The sequence below is a fragment of the Dermacentor silvarum genome, chromosome 7, assembly GCF_013339745.2.
Source record: "Dermacentor silvarum isolate Dsil-2018 chromosome 7, BIME_Dsil_1.4, whole genome shotgun sequence".
Lineage (NCBI taxonomy): Eukaryota > Metazoa > Arthropoda > Arachnida > Ixodida > Ixodidae > Dermacentor > Dermacentor silvarum.
In genome coordinates, this window is record NC_051160.1 from 136,299,294 (window position 1) to 136,316,179 (window position 16,886).

A 16,886-nucleotide genomic window follows, 5' to 3' on the forward strand; every position below is an offset into this window, starting at 1 on the left:
CGTGGAAGCGACGCTTGTGAGCACTGTGGGCGATCAGCTGCGTCACTCGGTGATCGCCAGGAAGCAGTAGAGGGTTCTTGACGGTAGGCTGAGTAACTGCGTTCTGAAGTCGTGTTCTTATGCGTAGAGGTCCGTCGTCCTCCCCAAGATATGGGTGGAGATCTTTTGTCCGCGATGATGTTTCGATGGCGCGTCAAGCTTTCAGTGATTCTATTTTTGTTGAGAAAGCTTGGGTTCGAATGTAGTAATACCAGTAAACTTCCGCTCTGGCAATTTCTTCAGTCAGTAGCACATTTTCCTTCTGACGTCTTAGTCGTCTGGAACCATCAACCAATCTTAGGATCCAGGCGGTCATTCTAAGGACGCGAGCCCAGGAGCTATATCTGCTCAAGTCGAAGAGTGCAGCGTGGTGCTGTGTTGACGCATGTAGCACGACGGTATCGGGCGCACACTATTCTATCACAAGTTGTGGGCAGGTCTCTACAGTTGTTGTCGGATGAAATGCGGTCCGCGTCGCTAGCCAAGTTGGCTCTCTCCACCAGAGGTCGTTGGTACAGAGCGAACGCGCTGTACTATCTGTAGGATGTGTGTCCTAGGGTCGCGGCTATATAGACCGTCTCGAGCAAGAGAAAGATAAGCTAGCTAAGCGGGTTGGAAAGCTTGAAAAGTAACTTAAAAGTGAGCAGAAACAGAGGGAGGAGGTAGAAGAAAAGCTAGTTAACGTAGAGATGCAGCTGAGGGCCACCATTCAGCAAAGCAATGGTGAACCCATCGAGGCGAGCACCGTGAATGGAGCTGGCTCCGATGCGAGTGCAGAGACAGCCGGACCCGCCACGCCGGGAGGCAGTGGCGGAACCATCAGTGATATTCACGAGGGGGATACCACTGACGCAGCCGCGGAAGAGAACAAGGGCAAGGATAAGACAGGAGGGGAGGGCATTGTGACCTCGGGGGCAGCTTTCGGTGGTGAGGGGGAAGAAAAACGTCGAGTAGTCTTTGTTGGGGATTCCAACATGCATAGAGTAGAACCGGCGATAACAGAGAGGATAGGTGCAGGCGAACGAGTCCAGGTTAGCGCGCTTCCGGGAAAGCCGATTAGAGAGGTGATAGCGAAGACCAAGGTACGCATGTGGGACACAATGGAGGAGAGACACCTAGTGGTGATAATGGGCGGAGTGATTGATGTACTGCACGGACGAGGAGCAGGAATCACAAAGCAAATAGCCAAAGGGGTCACCGACCTGCGGAATGTTTCAAAGGAAGTGCAAATCGCGGTGTGCACGGTGCCAGAGGTTGAAAGGCAGGGCTTTGAAATTGAAAGGGCCTTTCTTGCAGTAAACAAGGAAATTTGGACACTAGCTAAAGCAATGAATTTTACGGTCATTGACATCAACCGAGAAGTGCACCGAGCAGGCCACGAAGGCGCTTTTGTGCATGACGGGATACATTTTAGCGAAAGGGTAGCAACACCGGTCGGACCGTCGATTCGCAGCGCGAGCTGAAGCTTTTTTAGGCGGGCCCCAGGCAATCAGGAAGCAGGATTAAGTATTGAACGTAGCGAAACACCAGTAAAGGGCAGAATTAGACGATCAGGAGCCAGGAAAAGATGCAGAAAGGATAAGAATAGAGAAGGTAAAATTTACTACATTAACATGAAGGGTGGTCGCAGGCAGGAAAAATGGCTGAAAATTCAAGCGCAGCTGAATGATGAAGCGATTAGCGTGTACGCCTTGACCGAAACGCATCTAAGAGATTTGGAGCAGCCACCTGTAATTCACAATTTTGTATGGGAAGCGTGCAACAGAATGACCGGGTCAAGGAAAGGCGGAGGCGTAGGCGTTCTAATTAGGCGAGGTCTGAAGTGACAAAGGGTAAACGAGACGTGTAAAGAGCATTTATGGATTAGTGGCACATGGCAAGGTAAAAAGACGTTGCTGGAAGTAGCTTACCTATGGAAAGTAGAGATAGCAGAGAAAAAAATAAGTTATTGGTTGATTGCATTAGAAGCGATATTAATGAGTTCAGTAAATCGGGCCAGGTGATATTAGTGGAAGATATGAACGCACACATGGACGATTTAGACGGATATACTGATTACAACGGCTCTCTAGTGCTGGATCTGTGTGATGAACAGAACCTTATAGTAGTTAACCGGGAGAATAAATGTCATGCACAGGTAACGTGCCAATGCGGAAACAGGCAGTCATGTATCGACTACGCCTTAGTCTCGGAAATGGTCTACGAACAACTAGACCAAATTATAATAGACGAAAATGGAAAAAAATGGCCTGGGAAGCGATCATAGACGTTTAGCATTAAAGTTTGGGCGAGATACTAGCGCAGAACATGAGCCCATAGCCTCAGAGTTTTTAAAAATGAATGACGAGCAAATAACAGAGATCGCAAACAACATAGAGAAGAAAATTGAGGATTTTCCTACAGCAGTCTGTGAATATAAGGAACTGGTGGACGTTATGCAGCATGAAATAAGGCGGACACGGTAAAACAATTGTTGAATTGGAAAGAGGAAACCACGTAAGTGGTGGAACAAGGAAATAAAATAAGCTATAGAAGAGCGTAAAGAGGCATCTAGGGCTCATCGAGAAGCCAAAAAGTCGGGATTACAAGAAGAGGTGCTCCTTAGCTGGAATACATACAGAGAAAAGAAAAGGGTTGCGAGTGAGCTCGTGCAAGAGAAAATTAAATGCGCAAGTGAACGTTGGGTGCATAACATTCACAAAAGAGACAAAGGCGCTCCAAAAAGATTCTGGAACCACATGAAAGCACTCGGAGCTCCAACTAAGAACTCGCAAACGGCTATAAGGGATGAAGACGGTAACATCTACGAAGGAGATGATGCGATGCGGTACATCACAGACGTTATTAGGGATAACTTCGGCACGAGAAAAAGCGCAGTTCAGACAACAGATGCAGCAACAGCAGAGAGGCCAGAGAGATCGAAATTTAGCATAGAAAGCTTATATTGGAAAAAGGCAGCAGAAAATGTCCCTAACAACACGGCAGCAGGACCCGATGAAATCCCAATACAGCTAATCAAAAACCTCGGTCCAAAAAGCAAGGCGCTGCTGACTAATGCCATGGAGCAAGTGATTAGAACAAAGAAAATTCCCGTTGAATGGCGTGAAAGCAAGATGAATCTCATCTACAAAGGCAAAGGAGATAAGGATAAGACGAGCTCGTACAGGCCAGTTACAGTAAGGTCGGTGATATATAGAATGGCAATGCAAGCCATAAAATTAGAACTGTCGAAGTGGGTGGTAAAAACCATGTAATGGGGGAACTACAGAATGGGTTAAGGCCAGGCAGACGCTTAGAAGACAATATGTTTGTACTAACTCAGTGCATAGAGATTTCAGTAGCTCAGAAAAGACCTTTATAGATAGCATTTCTAGATATTAAAGGAGCTTATGACAACGTAGACAGGGAATTGTTGTGGGATATTCTTCAATACGAAGGCATATATGACGATTTCGTGGAGCTGCTGAGGGAGATATATAGAGACAACCAAGTACAAGTGTTGTGGTATGGTAGAAAAGGAAATGAAATGGTGGTAATTCACCAAGAATTGAAGCAAGGATGCCCTCTGTCACCATTGTTGTTCACGCTTTACGTCAAGGGTATAGAAAGACGACTGGAAAACAGCGAATTAGGTTTTGATTTGTCCTACATGCGTAATCGACAAATGGTGCCACAGAAGGTCCCCGGACTGATGTACGCAACGGCATTGTGCTACTAGCGGACCATAAAAAAGATTTACAGATACTTGCGAATATCTGTGGGAATGCAGCGACAAATCTAGGCCTTAAGCTGCACAGAGAAATCAGGAATTATGATCTTAAATGAACACACGAGTAACTTCGTGGTGTCAATTCAACAGCAAGTAATACCCATGTGAAGCAATATAAGTACCTCGGCGTACACATAAACGAAGGAAAGAATTACTCAAACAACCACCAAGATAATCTGAAAATAAAGGGGAAGCGGAATGCAGCAATAATGAAACAGCACTATGGGGCTACAATAAGTACGAGGTGGTGCGTGGAATCTGGAAAGGAGTAATGGTGCCAGCGCTAACATCCGCAAATGCCATTATATGCTTAAAATCGGCTATATTGGCGGGTTTGGAAGTTAACCAAAGATCAGTAGGCCGGTTGGCTTTGGGAGCCCACGGAAATACCACAAATGAGGCAGTGCAGGGTGACATGGGTTGCGCTTCTTTTGAAGTCAGAGAAGCACAGAGCAAAATTAGTTTTGAAGAAAGGCTCAGGAACATAGATGAAAATAATTGGGCGGCTAAAGCGCACAAGTATCTCTACATGAAAAGGGTGGACACAGAATGGAGGAAGAGGTCAAGGAAGTTGGCAACCAAGTACAGGATAATCGAGACTGCCAATAGACAACCAGGAGTCAACAGAAAGAAAGTGCGAGAGATAGAGACCGTGAATTGGATGCAAAGAATGGAAACAAAAAGCACAATGGAGATTTACAAGAATGGGAAGAAATAAATTAGAAGGGAAAATCTGTACGATAACACAAAGGGCAGTGCCTTGCTATTTGAGGCTCGAGCCGGTTGCCTAAGAACGAAAACATATCGGAACAAATATTCCGAACTAGATGAGACATGTGCATGCTGCAGTAAAGATCCAGAAACTACTCAGCACATCCTGATGGAATGCGACGGGATCCACCCAGCGAGAACCGTAGGCAACGTGCAACTCCCAGAAACGCTTGGTTTCAAAGTGGAAGGAAACATAAACGGATCAACCGTAGAGATCAGCAAGAGACGATTGGAGCACTGGTGAAAAAAAGCAGGGAAAAGATGGATACGACCTGATCTCTTAAAATCATAGGCAGCGGCACAAGGTAAATTTTTTGAAAAAGAAAAATAATAATGAGAGGTATACAAAAATGCTAGATAAAGAACATGTATACTATACCTGGTTAAAGCAAGCAGGCTAGGTGACTATTTGTCGCAGCCCCGTTTCAAAGGGGATGCCAATAAATCATCATGATCCTCATCATCGCGCTGACGTTCCCCTGGAAATCAAGTCTGCAGGGTTGGCGCTTCCAGAGTAGTAGTTCCATAATGGAGGAACTGCTAGGTCTTGCATTTCAGAGGCTCGATTACGAATGAATGGCTTCGACGTCGTGAAGGATCCAATCTTTTGTATGCGAAGCGATAACATCTTCAACAGGTCTTTGTTGACGTTGGGGCCTTTCTCTGGATGATCATTCAAGGATGTCGCTCCGGCCGCACGCGGTGACGCATCAAAAACTACCCGTAACATTGTAGTCGTGGAAGAATCCTTGATGACTTCGTGATGTGTCATCGGCTGTGTACGGGTTCTGCATGACCATCCTTGAGATACTGCGTGACCGCCGTATCGTACTGAAGTATAAGGAATTCGCTCTTGGACAGTCGGCGGAGGAGGCACTGTAACCTTTTCATCGCTACCATGAGGTTGTCTGTAAGTTCGACATCAAGCGCCTTCCAAGGGAGGCTTACTTCGTAGCGATGGTGGAGTTAAATTCGTTCGAAACAGTATTGTCATGTTCAGACGAACCTGGATGATCAGTTATACCCAAATTCTGAAGCTGCCAGAATTTCTGCAGTGATGTTGACAAATCGTCGAATATGCAACACGAAGTACGAAGCACACACACATTCCTCTGCGTCCGTCGATTGAGACATCTGGCGTTGGTAATTGGGCCTTGAAATACCCATCCGAGTGCCGAGCTTCTAGCAACCAGTTCTTTGTTGGCCTCATCACATGTCACTTCGTCCCTTAATATTTTCCAGATCTGATCTGCCCCGATTAGCAAACTAATTCCTGGTTCCTGTAGCGTTCCAGGATAAGCAACCACGTCAGCCAGGAGCCTACAATGACTGTCTATTTTCTTGACAAAGTTGTTGTCATGCGAAATCTCCACAATGTCCTCGCAAATGTGCGAGATTTCAATAGCCTCAATTTCCACAAGGGTCCAGGCAAACTGACTCTGCAGTGCAAGTTTAACTATCTTTCGTCGTGCAGTGCGGCTGAGACTTTGATGGCCAACGACGCGTATGCATAGGTCAACTTCACCTATGACTTCGAGCTTTAGTTTGCGAGATAGTTCTTGGCTAACAAAAGTACGTTGGCTGCCACTGTCAAGAATGCCTGGTACATAGCAGCAAAGATTGCGGCCACGAATCCATGCTCTAAACGTCTGAAGTAGAATAGCAGTGTCAAATCTGGAACGGTTCTTGCTGCCTACTTGTGTAGCATGCATCGATGCGCTGCTGAGAGACTGCTTTAGTTCAGGTCTAACTGCCTGCGATCTGTTCTTATAGCACATGGATGAGGCATGTCTGCCGGCGCAGTGGGTGCAACTAACATTGCCGGGGCAATCCTGGGCCTGATGTCCCTTTGTAGTGCACCGGAAACAGCTGCCGCTTGCCGTGAGCAGACCCCTTTTCTCGTTGTGTTCCAAGGAGGAGTCACACTCTGATGTTGCATGATGCTTCTCACAAAAGACGCACGTTCCAGTGGCGCTGTTCTTAAGCACTGCTGCCCATGACGCTGGTGTCTGTCGGCGACAGGATCTGGGCAGCAGGTACTGTCTGCTGGACCCCTCTAATGGACCGTGAGCTGTTCTCTCCCTGCAGTCAACTTCGACGCGAAAATACTGCAGGAGATCTTCAGGGTCATGCTCCGCTGTTGACCTTAGCTTCCGATCGTCATTTGCCTTAAGGCTTCTGTGTCTTTGGTAATTTGCCATGACGTCTTGAGGAATGGCTTTCGTTAACACTTCGCCGAGCATTGCTGCATACGACGACGCAGGTACTCCGAGACCTCTCAGTCCTCTTATATTCACCTGTACTAAATCGCACAGGTTCCGCAATCCCGTGACATGGGCTGAAGAGCTCACCGAAGTGAGGGTAGGCAGGTTCTCAAGGTATTTGGCCTCGATGACCTTGGCGTTCCCGAAACGTTCCTTGAGAATCTGAATAGCATCGGTGTAACTGTTCTCGGTAGTAAGGATCCCTGCGATAACCTTGGCTGCCGGGCCGTCCAGAAGAGAGCGGAGATACTGGAACATGACTATGTCACTGAGACGAGAGTTCTCATGCACGCTGTGGCGGAACACGTCCCAAAATGACGGCCACTTCATCGTTGATCCATCGAATCTCAGCAGGTCCAATTTGGACAGTCTTGGTTCAAGTGCGGCAGGAGCACTCACTTGGGGACCGTTCTCGCCAGAAGGCAACGCGCCGGTAGTTTGTATGGGCGGCGGCTCTACACGAACACCTGTACCGGTGTGTGTGTGTGTAAAAACTTCTTATTTACAAAAGTCCTGAGGCTCGACTATTTCAAGTCGAGGCGGGCCGCTCCCACGATGGCACCGTTAGGCCCAGCCCTTCAGCGACATCGTGGGCCCTCTGGACCGCCCGTAGCTGATCTTGAAAAGATGAACTCTCTAGCATCTTCTTCCAATGGAGCCATTCTTCTTCAGGGTTGGTGAGAGTCGCAGGGCATCCCGCGAGCATGTGTCTGATCCCAATGATGTCATTACACGCATGACAATCTTTCTTGACTTCTCTTTCTGGATACATTTTATCAAGGTGGTACGGCGTGGGATAAGTTCCTGTTTGTAATAGTCTCATTGAAACTGCCTGAGCCCTGTTCAGCTTTGAATGTGGCAATGGAAATTGTCTGCGTCCTAGATAGTAGTGTTTAGTAATCTCGTTATATGTTAATAATTTATATCTAAATTCCCCGGCCTGGTGGTGGACGGCTCGGTTGTGACTGTCACGGCTAGCAAGTCCTCGTGCCAAGTCATGAGTAACCTCATTGAGGTTAGCCCGGGTCTCGTCCACTTCTCCCATATGCGCAGGAAACCACTGGATTTCAGTTCTCATACTCATAGTGTTTTCAATAAGTTTAGCTGCAACCGCGGCCACGTAGCCCTTATCGAAACCCTTTATAGCAGCTTTCGAATCGCTGTAAATAAAAGTCCATTTATTGTTCCTGATGGCTAGAGCAATTGCCACTTGCACCGCCACCATGGAATCTTTCGTAAATACAGTGATGGCATCTTGCACCTTCCCTTGAATGTTTGCTACTACGGCAGTATATGCTTCTTTCCCTGTCACCCAGGCAGCATCTACGAAAGCCGCCTCTTGATTCTGCTGTTGTATCTCCCGCAAGAGTGCTTTAGCTCTTGCCTTTCTCCTTTTGATATTGTGCTCTGGATGCATGTTTCTAGGGAGAGGGGTGGTTCTAATCAGATCCCTAATCTCAGCTCGCAACTCCACTTCATCCTCCAGTGGGCGCCTTGACCTATTTAGCTCTGCCCCTATTGCCTGTAGTATATTCCTGCCGGCTCGTGTTTTTGCCAATCTTTCCTGTTGCGCAAGCTGCTGAGCCTCCGCAATTTCCTCTATTGTGTTGTGCACCCCTAGACTCATCAATCTCTCGGTTGCAGTGTTAATCGGTATTCCTAGGGTAGCTTTAATGAGCTTCCTAATCATCGTGTGAAGTTTGTTAAGTTCTACCTGCGTCCATTTTAATAATCCAGCAACATAGGTGAAATGACAGAGAGCGAAAGCATGAACTAGCCTCAAAGCACTGTCTTCCCCCAGGCCTCTGTGTCTATTGGTAATTCTCCTTAGTAGCCTAATTACTTCATCGGTTTTATTTGAGATATGCTGTATTGTTCTATAGTTCGCATTATTCGCTTCTATGTAGAATCCAAGAACTTTGATTCCTTCGACTAGCCTGATTTTAGTTCCTTTGTGAGTGTGTAAGTTCACTCTGGGCTCGTCTGTCGGGATGTAACCTCTTGGTTTTCGTACCGGTGGTCGGAGGATTAGACAGCTCCAAAATATGGTGTCGCAGCAGTCCCAGAGCGCCTGCGGCCTGGTCTTCATATTCCTGTACGGTATCGTAGTCAGCTACGACCTCATCTTCGGACATCTCGGCATGAAGCTCACCGTTGATCTTCGTGAGCTCATTCGTGCTCTTCTCGAGACGCTGAAGGATAGTCTGGAGCGTTGTCAGGTTGAACTCGTTGGCTTCAATGGGGTCACTTATCTCTTTCACAAGTCGCGTCTGCTGAGCTCTTCTAGCTGCACACATCTTCTTCAAGCGCTCCATGGCCCATCCAAGTGGAAGTCCTGCTCCCGGGTTTTCGGCACCAAATGTAAAGGCGAGAGCCTTTTGGAAGGAAAGAGCAGGCTTCGTCGTCGGGGACGGACAAGCCTTGATACAAAGAGACAATACGTCAGCTCAACTTCAGGATTTCATTTCTTCTTTTTCTTTCTGTGTCCATGTACCGAATTCCGCGTGCCACGGGCACTCCTTCAAACCTCTTTCTCGTCGGCTTCTATGTGCCGCACCGTGTAGCAGACGACCCTACCAGTATACTTGAAACAGGCGTTTCAGCAGAGGCTGCCGCGCAAATGGGCAAATGGGTGCCGGTCTCATCATCTCTACGGCAAGGAAATCTCGCCGTTCGCGAGCAAAACCACTGTCGAACGGCGGCCCGCAAATGGCAAATGGCGTGCAGCGAGTCACCGAGCCTTTACCGTGGACGGGCCTTAGCCGCGACTCAGCGCTTCTCGGCTACCCAGTGTTGCTTCCGTGCCGGCCCGTGCTCATGCGAAGCGTGCTGCTGTGGACCCTGTGTTGCGCGCACATGTAGAAAGGCCAACCCCGTCGGACTCTGTTTGCGCAGCTAATCAGACCGCTAAGGACGACTGTGTTAGAACGTGAGCGATTTGGCACGTTCGTGGCGGGCTGTAATTACTGATTCGCAACCATTGCGAATCAATGATTCGACCAGTGCGCCCATTCAATGATAAGTTCTTCCCCGAAGGCTCTATCCATCGCAAGTCAACATTAGCGAAAAGCCTCTTACACCATGAAGCAGCCAAGATCGTGTCAGTATCTGCATACGTGCCTGAATTGTGAGCAAAACTGTTTCTGCAGTTTATGTTCATGTCCCTGAGAAGAAACAATTGCCGCGAAATCATAGTAGGGCCTGACCTCAACAATGTTTATATCATCGTTTTAATTGCTCCAAATTTTCGAAGTAAAGGAGTTTCATCAATCATTGAACTTCTGGAAAATGAGGGTTAAGCTCAACGCATTACCCGCGAGTACTGACCTCTCCAGTTTATAAGTTACACTAGACGTTTCGAAGTTAGCTACAAGAGTACGTATTCTGTTTCATAAATTGCAGGTAACGCCAGGAAAGCAATAGTGGCTTTTCTGCCTCCTCGCCAACGTGTCTAAAACATAGTGCGTCACACATGCAATAAATATATAAGTACGGGTCAAAATATTTCAATATAAAATTAGATTGCACACTTTTATGTCGAGATATACGACGTATTCATTACATGAAATGCATTGAAGGTCAAACTACCAAACAAGGAGGGAAACATGTTTCCGCGACCGGAAGCCACAGCGCATGTACACTCGCGACCAAACAAATATCGCCATACAATGGAAGCACAAAATTGAAGAAATAGTGTGTGATTCGGGATAAACTTATGCATAAAATTTTTAGTTGTAATGTATAATGTAGTTTTTATATTTAGATAGCGTCGCAGATAAAGAGCAACTGCGCTGCGATCTGCGAGACGCGGGGAGTGAGACCTCTAAGACCACACTACTTGAGTAGCATCCACCGATTTGTCTATGAAACGGAGCACAGCGTTTTCAAATTCGTTTAAAAACTTTAGGCTACGAGAAACTAAACATGCTTTGAGCGAGCTACTTTCAACACTTGTTTAAAACGAGTAGAGACCAGAACCATGGTACGTCACTCTCCTGTAACTCTTTGAACGGGACAGTCGTTTCTTGGTGCGTACGTTGGTACCTTGGTACGTTGGTACCATTTATAGGATGGTGAGAATATAGGTCGAAATCACACAAATACATATGCAATAATTGTAATTTTCCTTCTTCACACAAGAAGCGACGATCATGCACAAACTGAAAAAAGGCTCAGTAGCCAGTGAGCCTTTGAATTGCCCGACGAGCAGTTGGGCGACAGCGCATCGTCCTCGCCGGAAAACAGAAAAACCGAAGTCGAACGAATTCAAATACCTTGTCCTCATCTGCCTGGCGAAAACGTTCTTGGCTCTACCAGCTTCATCCGCCGATACAGAAAGGCTCTTCTCAACCGCGGGAGCTCTGCAAAGTTAAAAACCTGATGTATCTGGAGTATCGCCTGAACCAGCTCTGCAAAATCAAGGAATGAAGAGCACCCGAGCTCCTCCAACTCATGATTGGTTTATTTCCATGGTATAAAAACGCGAACAATACATTGTTAGGGGTTTATGCTGAAACATATAGTTAATATATTTACTCAATGCATATTTTTCCCACTCCAGTACTGAAAGCTTAACTGCATGCTATCTTTACTCGAATTCCCCAATTTCAGACAACGCGCGTTACTCGCAGATGTTCGAACGCATTGCTCATTATATCTGTGCACGTGAGAGTTCCTGAGGTTTTACGTGCTGCTTCGCGCACGTCACCCTTTCTTACGGCTTTGCAGGCAACCTTACGCACCAGAATTGTGTTTGGGCAGACCATGTGCCCAGGGGTGTTTCCTTGTAGCATTGCCTTGTAGACACTTGCCTTGTCGAAAGTTGGAGTCCACTTGGCGAAACGGTTGGTCCTGCTTTCACCTTGTTCTCGTGTTGCCCATCATCCTTGCAGCATGTTATTCTAATCAAAGTGCTATGAAACTCAGTACAATCCCTTCGTGAGCATGTTGTAGAGTACTGGCGATGAAACATGACTGTCCAAGAGATACAATCGTCGATTGTGCTAGCATGCAAACAAAGGTTCCGCCTCCACTCCGCCTCTACCCATGTAGCCATGGGTGGAGGCGGAGGCACACTAGGTATGTTCCCTCCCCTCCGTGCCCTCCAAAATTTCTCTGTACCTTCAGATATCGCCAGCCCAACTCCTCTCCCCCACTCTCCCGAAAAAAATCCTGGCTACGTAAGTGCATGCAATTAAGAAGTAAATGAGCCACTCACCATAGTCATTGCCGAAATATTACACATCAGCGCCTTGTCTGTCTACTCACTTCGTCCCGTCCTAGCGATGTTTGTTCCCTTGCTAATGATGTACCAACCAGCCCAGACCAGCACACTCCTTCAGTACACTCTCTTATTTACCCGTTTGACCCCTACGTAAAAAACTGGTCTTTATACTAGTCAGAAATAAAAGCGATGGTAGCTCCGCGAGCTTTGCGAACTGCTTAATATTTAGATTTAATCAATCGCATAAGTTGGCAAACTCACTGATGAGTCGTCTCACTCAGACTTAGACCTACCCATGAGTCTGAGTCATTGTGAGCCCTGAGCTAAAGATGCATTTCGCGAGTCGATCTCAGTGAGTTCTGTTTTTATTTTGCCGAACTAAGCACAAAGAAACCATTGCAAATTCACTGCCGGTATGGCAATGCGATGCTGGATACATCGCACGAATGCATAAAAAAAAGCTCAAGCACGGGAATACGCGGCTCTGCCCTGCAACCGCGATTTACCCCTCCCATTCCCGAACGTGCCCCTCCGCTTTTACTCGTGTCTTTCACGGAGCACCGGTAGTGAAAGTCGGCGCCGGCGCATACCCGCTAGCGGCACTGCCCTTCCACCTCCCCCATTCCCCTCGTTGTATTTCCTCTGCTCGGCATAAAGCAGGCTTGGAAGTGAAGTGGGGCAAAGATCGCTACGAAGCGCGAAGCATCCGGGCGCTTGCGAGTATAGAGCATGCCGTGTGAGCATACCCTTTCTCTCTTGCGGCCAAAGTCAAACAAGGCGTGCTGTGGACTGCGTTGTGGCGAGAGGCCAGGAAGTTCGATGCTGTCATAGTTTCTTCAGCGCAGTTACTGTTGGTCGGCGTAGTTGGTTTCGTCAGCACAGTTACTGTTCCCGTTCAGCGTGACTTGACATTATGGCACTACTAACTTGCTGGTCATCCTGCTAAGCTACGCTTGTGACGTTCCCTATGGTGAGTGGTACTACTGTCGCCTTTGTCCATCGACTGCAGTCTAAAAGAAAACGCTGTAGTGAAGGGGCCGATGTACTCTTCAAACATTGTTTTACTATCGCAAAACGCGGATGGAGTGAAATGCATTGTTCACTCTATCTACAACGAGAGAGTGAAATGTTCTTTAAACTATGCCCTTCTGAGAGAGAGTAGAATGCCCATTCCACTCTTGCGGCAACAGAGAGCAAAAGGTAGCATATGCTACTGCTTGAACTGCAGGAGGCTGGTCCGGAACATGACGATGTATCGCTCACGCCCGCAGAGCAAGGAGCACATCGCTTGTTTTGTAAGAAAACAGGCATCCAAAGCGCTAACGGGTGCGGTATTCAGCGCACTACTTTTTTATACGGAGTTGCCCCACCGCGCGCCCGCACAACATCGCGGAACAGCATAGCACCGGAGCGAGACGATCCGTTCAGCGGGTAGGCGGCAGACGCCAAGGCCATCAAAGAAAAATATTGTGGCAGCCATAATTCGCCGCCACGAAAAGAGGACAGTCGTTCATCGTTCGTTGGATTGAACAAGAAATCCTACACGGTAAGTGATTTCTAACTTACGCGGCACATCCTGCGTATATGACATGCTATCGCCATGCAGTGATCGCGCAGATTAGCCGCCGCGAATTCCAACTGACAAGGTATGCGTGCTGCGTCATTCGATGTAAATCGAAAAAATGCAGTCGTCGCGATGACTGCATGTAATTTTATCACTTTCCGCTATCCATAAGAGTTTGAAAATCGCAAACGCTTAGTGAACCATGAATAAGTGAGGCGCGCGGTCGCATATGAACGTTTGTTCACCTACCCACGATTCCGCACCTAGGCGGAGCGTCCTTAGCGTGCGTTTTATGTGTTTGAATTTATTCAGTTTGGCAGTCTACTGTGTGTGGTAACGCTCTTTAACTAACGGGTTACATGAAAAAAGGCGTCCACTTTCTGGCTGGTTGCTTTCGTTATATTAAGGCACGCGCTTGAAAGTGTGTTTCGTCCATGGGTAATCTGCCGCCACGGAAGTTACATGAAGCGCTGGTGCCAGTTAGAAACTTGCCGCAGGCACACACAGCTGCAAGCTGCGTGATGTCAGTTGGGCGTGTAATCTTGAACTGCCTGAATACGCATTGGGAAGTTGTGTTTTGGGCTGAATAAGACTGACCTCTTTTTGCTAATGTAATAAAGTGGTTTGAATTTGTCTGATTTTGTGTCTCGTGTTCCGATTTTCGAGCACGGTGCCAATGTGAACTGGCGCTTATGTGCATGAACTCGGTGACTGGTCATGTGGAGAGTTATGTACCGGAATTGAATATAACGGCTATTGTTTTAGGATTACAGTGGCAGGGGCGTTCTGCATTGTTGCTATTGGCTCGGTCTCCACGTTTACTGTTTTCGGTGTGCCTGTACATTTTCTAGTATGAGTCTGAGAATTATGTCCTACGAACAGGCATATCAACCTTCCTCTGGGGTTTCAAAGTGTAAGCTCTGCACTTTACTATTGCAGGGCAGATTGGAATGTGTTTACCGCCTTATTATATTTATACCCCTTCTTGGAATCACACCCAGTACTATCCATTGAACTAGAGAACAATATTTTCATGCCAACTGCAAATATTATCCTCAAAATAATGCCTTGAGCAGTGGCATAACCAGACAGGGGGGGGGGGGGGGGGGACACTGGACACGTTGCATAGGATGTGTCACAGGCGGTGTTTGTGGCACCACTTGTTTGCTTTTTGGTAAGTTTTGGCGCTGTTTGCTTTTTGCTAGGTTAAACAAAAACTGCATGCTGCACTGTTCACACTTAAATGACTGCAGATATGAGCACTTCATAATGCAATCAGCTTCAAGTGCAGCATAAGCAGAGTATACTAAATTCGGTCTCACAAGTTTGACGGGTTTCTTTACAGGCTGTTTAACTCCATATTATGTCATCTCCACTCATTCTTCTAACATCACATTTGTGTTGTTGTTGGCCACTTGTGTACGCGGAGTGTAGTCTTTATACTTTTCTTAACACCACTCGGTATGTTCCCTTTACTCTGGCGGCTGGTTTCCTTTGTTTTAGGTAAGCCAAAGAGGCCGACTTCTCGTTAGGAATTATATTTGCTCATAACATCAGAAATGAGATGCGCACCATACCACCACTGCCGCTAATCCATCCATACACAAGATGTCTCACCTAGAGGAGGGGATGGGTTTACGAAGTGTGCTAACAATGACCAATATTCTATATTTAGTAACAGTTTTGTAACCTTGGTGCTGGACTGAGGTTCCACGGCCGGTTTTATTTTTTTTTCTTTAAATGTAAAAATTGACATTGGTTTGGCACCATATGCGAGTCAAGATAAAGTAAGCTCTCTGGATACATTCAATAGGACCAAATTTAATTGAAAAGTTGCAAATATGGTTTGAAAAACAGATGATTACTTTTGCGACAAGTGACAAATTTTTTGTGTGGCCTCTCAACAGATATATCCACGTGTCAAAAAAGAGTGCTAGAATGAGACTGCAGATTCGTTTAGTGAAATTACACTTACAATGAGCAGGGTGCCTGTGTTGGCTGTAAAAAGAAAAATCTCATGCTTGGTTTTGCTGCTGGCATAATTTAACACCACGCAAATATAAGGTAGCAATCACAAACTACTGTCAATCTGAATTTTAAATGACATAAATAGGGTATATTTTCATGTCTTCCCTATTATCTATTTTTTACGCCAGTTCAGAAGTATAGCTTCCCACCTAGGGTTCAAGAAAAGGGGCGCACTAGGGCAGAGCACTTCAGGTTTAAAGCATTATTTTTTATGTACGTGATCACTGGACCAGTTCATTATTACCGTTCGCACCTCCGGAAGTGAGAGGAAGGCCTTTGATGGTTGCATACACTGTGTTGCGCACCCAACGTCTTGATTAGAAGCCACAATAGCCACTTTCAATTTAAAAATAAGTTTAAACACATTGTAAAATTGGGGTATCTAATTCTATGATAAACTCAACCGTGTGCTTTTGGGGGATATTTGAGATTTTCATGAGGGTGACTAAATCTACTTTTCAGCCATTTTTGCAAGTGGAAGCCGAGATGTGTTCAATGCAAATAACTTTGAGAGCATCAGCGTGGAACCCGCGTTGCGCAATTGGTGGATGTGAACATATTATCGAGGAAAATAAAAAAAACCTCTAGATTGATGGCTTCTGCAGGCAAAAGTTTTAGAAGGGAAAATAAAATTAGAGCATTTTTCTACATAGTAAATTTCTGGACTTAAGACAGAGTGCAATGTGAGGTGAAAAAGAATGGAAGGGGTGTTCTCAGTAGGTTAGTGAGCAGTGGTGCCTGTGTTTTCCTCCAATTCTTTGCCAAGAGTGATGATGTGCCGAGTCACGGTCCGAGTTTGGTGAATAAAGGATGACTTGCAAAAATGACTGCATAATACGGGTTCAGATTGACGATGACCCAGCAAAAGTAAGTGCTAAGTCACGGTCCGAGTTTGGTGAAAGAAGCATGACTTGCAAAATTGGCTTGGCAAAATATGGGCTTGTAGTGAAGATGACTCAGCGAAAACCTGGTAGTCTTGTCATTGAGTTCGTGCTTTCGCCTTCAAGTCATATTAGTTGTAGTAGGGCCCCTAGTATTTTTTTACGACGAAAGTAATGGAGATTTATTTACCTGTGCGGATCACTGCCGGCATAAAATGAAACACGAACAGTGTGGCGCTGCTTTTAACAGCGCCGCTCTTAGGCGCCCGTTCCTGTGGCGAGCGTCAACGTTCCCGGCATAACCGAGCCAACGAGCACAGCGGAAGATAAGAGCGAACGCGGCGCG

General features: G+C 46.5%; 1 protein-coding gene across 1 annotated transcript in view; it reads right to left on the reverse strand.

The window, feature by feature from the left end:
• The window catches only part of LOC119459200 (cytochrome P450 2C23-like), a 331,343-nt gene that overhangs the window by 138,652 nt on the left and 175,805 nt on the right, over positions 1–16,886 (reverse strand). The gene's annotated exons all lie outside the window — the stretch shown is intronic.